Source organism: Camelina sativa, chromosome 17 (genome assembly GCF_000633955.1).
Source record: "Camelina sativa cultivar DH55 chromosome 17, Cs, whole genome shotgun sequence".
Taxonomy (NCBI): domain Eukaryota; kingdom Viridiplantae; phylum Streptophyta; class Magnoliopsida; order Brassicales; family Brassicaceae; genus Camelina; species Camelina sativa.
In genome coordinates this window covers 5,468,090-5,472,386 of record NC_025701.1, presented here as the reverse complement: position 1 = coordinate 5,472,386, position 4,297 = coordinate 5,468,090, and the positions used below count along the sequence as shown (strand labels likewise).

General features: G+C 37.4%; 1 pseudogene; it reads left to right on the top strand.

Annotated features, from left to right (window-relative positions):
• LOC104759182 lies at positions 1-4,297 on the top strand (annotated as a pseudogene).

Here is a 4,297-nt window from a genome sequence, read left to right as displayed (position 1 = left end):
ATGATGCATGTACAACTTCCATGGGAATTGGTAGAAGAAATACTCTATCGTATTCCGCTTCTATCTGTAATCCGATTCAAAATCGTTTGCAAACAATGGTACACACTTTTTAAAAGCAAATCATTCATCAACAACTACTCGGTGCATGTACGTCCTCAATTTTTCATATGGACGGATTCCAAGATGTATTCGGTAAGCGTCAATCTCAGCAATGATCCAAAGATAAGGATGCATGAATTACCTTTAGATATTCCTTATTTTAATAATGCCTTGCGTACAAACTTCCTTCATTGTGATGGCTTATTGTTTTGTGAGTCGTGGTCATGGAAAAATAAAGCTGCGATTTGGAACCCGTGGTTAAGACAAGCTAGATGGATCGAGGGTAAAGACAAACGATTCGTGTTTCGTGGCATAGGATATGATAGTGGTAAACCTGAAAAGGTTTACAACATCTTGGGTTCAAATAATGAGAGAAAAGCTTATATCTACGAGTTAGAAAATAATAAGTGGAAGTGTACAAATTTTTCTCCTAAAGTACGTATCCGCAAAGGTGCTGATGTGTCTTTGAATGGAAATTTATATTGGGCTGATTTTGATTATAACACCGATAAATATCTTATCAAAAGTTTCGATTTTTCGAAAGAAGTGTTTAAAGTTTTTTGTGTTCTACCGTGGAATAAGAACTCTTACAATTTGCCAGCCCTCTCAACTTTTAAGAAAGATAGGCTTTCAGTGTTAAAAAGAATCATTGGAGCAAATAATATAATTGAGGTTTGGGTGACAAAAAACAAGATTAATAATGACGATGGGGAGCATGTAACGTGGATAAACTTCATGACGGTTTCTATACCTATTTCTATGGACTTTCCTCCAAGTTACTTCATCGATAATGTTTACAAAAAGAGTCTTGTCATCTGTTGTAAGGATAAAAATAAACAGCTTTGCATTTATATTGTGAGGGGCAATGCCTTGACGAAGATTCAAATAGACGTTGAGGCTAAACATTATATTAATCATTGTTCCTATGTTTCCAGTTTGACACCCATTCCTGGAAAGAGTTCAGATTTTCAAGAACAAAAATATTAATATTTATTATTATGGACTGCTTGTTGTTTTTTCAACCAGTTATATAAATTGATTTAAAATTATTGTCTTTTTACAAATATATATATATATATAATATTTTTGTTGAAATAATAATATATATTTAAAAAATATCATAAAGAGACATATGACTTTAAACCAAAAAAAAGAAAATATGAATTAAAGAGCGGATGTTTACTTGAATAGAAGAAAAAGTAATAACATGTCGTTATATAAGGTCTAATTCATTAAACTAGCAATGTAGGTAATATTGTCTTACAAGTTACATCTATGTGACATGGGGTGTTTTGTTATAATATACATAAACTATAAGCAAAAAGACTCATTTGAGCGCAATTTTCATTTTAATATACTTAAAAAAATTCTTTTGTAACGAATTTGCTATAGAAATGTGAAAAAATGCTATAGAAATGTGAAGAATCTGTGAGGAAAGATATTTCTTATTTCTGATTTTTCGCTCTTGAGGTTTACAATGTTTCACATCGTCTATTTATACGAGGATTGAAACATTGCTAAACCTAGTTCTCATTGACACATGTCATCTTCATAGAGGAGGTTGAGAGCATTGAAGGCATTCTTTGTCTCTATCTGAGAGCTTTGGGACAGCTCACATCCTCTGCTCTTGCAACAGCTTGGAGGTATGAAGATTCCTCTGCAATGTCAGATTCCTCTGCAACGTCCTCTTCTTGTCTTCAGATGACCGTTGTCTCATATTAGGTTTGTTGGGCTTCACTGATTGAATGTTATTGGGCTTTAGCTTTGTTTGGTCCACTTTCTTGGTTTTGAAAGTCTGTGCTTCAAAAGGAGAGTTTTGTTTCTCCTTTATACTCCCCTACAAATTTAGTGTGGGTGGTGTATCCACACCAAGTTTGTATCGCAACGAGGCAAACGGAGCATGTGGAAGCGGCTTCGTGAATATATCGGCCGGTTATTGATTTGCAGTTGAAATAATAGCTTTGAGAAATCACAACTTCATCCTCCGATTTAAATGTCTCGAGCATTGGATTCCCTTGAGGACCGGTTAGAAAATGTGTATATCTCTTAGGGATCCCCAAATCTTCAAGCTTTGCGTAGAAATCTATAGCTTCTTCCATCATCTTATTCTCTGAAGGAAGCTTAGCCCGTCCCGACAGACCTGAAGCAATCCACTTGCTCTGGATTTCAAACATAAAGAACTGAAGCCCCTAGATTATAAGAAGTTAAAGTACAAAGATCAAACCAAGTAATGAGCCCAAAGTCAATATCAACCCACTTGTTAGAAGATCTAAACTAAGACATTATACCATCATGTATAACAAACACGTGACCATAGCTTCAAAGATAACAAAAGATTTTCAAATATTATTCTAACGTTCTTCTCTTATAAAAGTGTATATTTCAACATTATCCAAACATTCTAAATCTCTTAAAATCTAATTACTATCTAACATGTAGTAGTAATACTAACCATGAAAGGTAAACCAACAAAGGAGATCCTATGGAAAGCTATGCGTGGAGCCCTACCTCTAACATGTTGTATGTAAATTGTTGGGCTTTCCAAGCCCAAGCCAACTCTTCTATTAGTATGATATTGTCCGCTTTGGGCCCAGATGGCAAAGCCCGCACGGATTTTTTATTGGGCTCCTTCCCAAAAGGCCTCATACTAATTGGAGTTGGTCTTGGCTTATATACTAGAAACTTATTTTCTAATCTTCAGATGTGGAACATTGTTTGTATCCCAACAAACCTCCCCTCAAACTATGTACCACGATACTTTGGCCTCCCATTCAGCGAAACCCAGATACCTAGGCTCCGGTACCCCTTTTTATTCCTGAAGTATTCTTGAGACACACTTAATTATGTCATTTTTTTGAGAGATCTCCCACACCGAACACAGAGCCCACACCCACTCCCCTAGGTCCATTTTCGACCTAGGCTCTGATACCAATTGTTGGGCTTTCCAAGCCCAAGCCAACTCTTCTATTAGTATGATATTGTCCGCTTTGGCCCCAGGTGGCAAAGCCCGCACGGATTTCTTATTGGGCTCCTTCCCAAAAGGTCTCGTACTAATTGGAGTTGATCTTGACTTATATACTAGAAACTTATTTTCTAATCTTCAGATGTGGGACATTGTTTGTATCCCAACATAAATCAACCATTAATTACATACTAATCCTATGGAAAGCTATACGTGGAGCCCTACCTCTAGGGACAAACTTGAAACACCGAAACATCAACCTGAATGCCCAATGTCCTTTCTGCGGGGAGGATGAGACTTGTCTCCATCTCTTCGTCAAATGCCCTTTTGCAAAACAGATCTGGGACTCAGCCCCATTCAAGAACCCCCCTGATCCAAGCCACATATCCTCTTTCCGAGCCCTGGTTGAACTCACCAAAAACCTCATGTGTCTCCCCCCCTTGCGGCATCAGCCAAGGACCTCTCACCCCTTGGATTGTGTGGTCGATTTGGCGCCAGGAACAAAAGAATCTTTAATGAGAAACGCCTGCAACCAGCCGAAGTATTATCACAAGCCATAGATGCGGCTCGAGAATGGAACCAGGCACAATTGATCTCCCCAATGACCCAAACCATGAAGTCTCTAACCTCTGATCGCAGATCTGATCCGGGAAATTTTTTTTTTTAAAGCTGATCCCGAAGAGAGAACACCACAAGGAGAACTTCATTGTATAGTAACGTGTCTTTGAATGGAATATGTATTGGACTACTTATAGCCTAGAGACCGGTGAATATATTATCAAAAGTTTACACTTTTCGAAAGAGATATTCAAAATATATTGTGTTCTACCGGGGAAGATTGATTCTTTTAATTATCCTATCCTCTCTGTTTTTAGTGGGGTTCAGCTATCAGTGTTACATACATTCATAAAGCCATATGACATCGAGATTTGGGTGACAAATAACAAGATTAATGAGGATGTGGAGAATGTAGTGTGGTTGAAGTTCATGACAGTTTCAAGACCTATTACTAAGGATTATTATCCAAGTTACTTCATCGATAATGTCTAAGGAAAAAGACTCGTCATGTGTTGTGGGGACGAAAATGGCAAGGCTTGCATTTATATTTTCAGGGGTGATACGTCCAAGAAGATTCAAATAGGTTTTGATTCTAATCACCTTAGTCATTGTGTCTATGGTCCCAATATAGGTCCAATTCCTTCAGAGAGTTCGGATCAAGCGACGAAGAAAAATTAA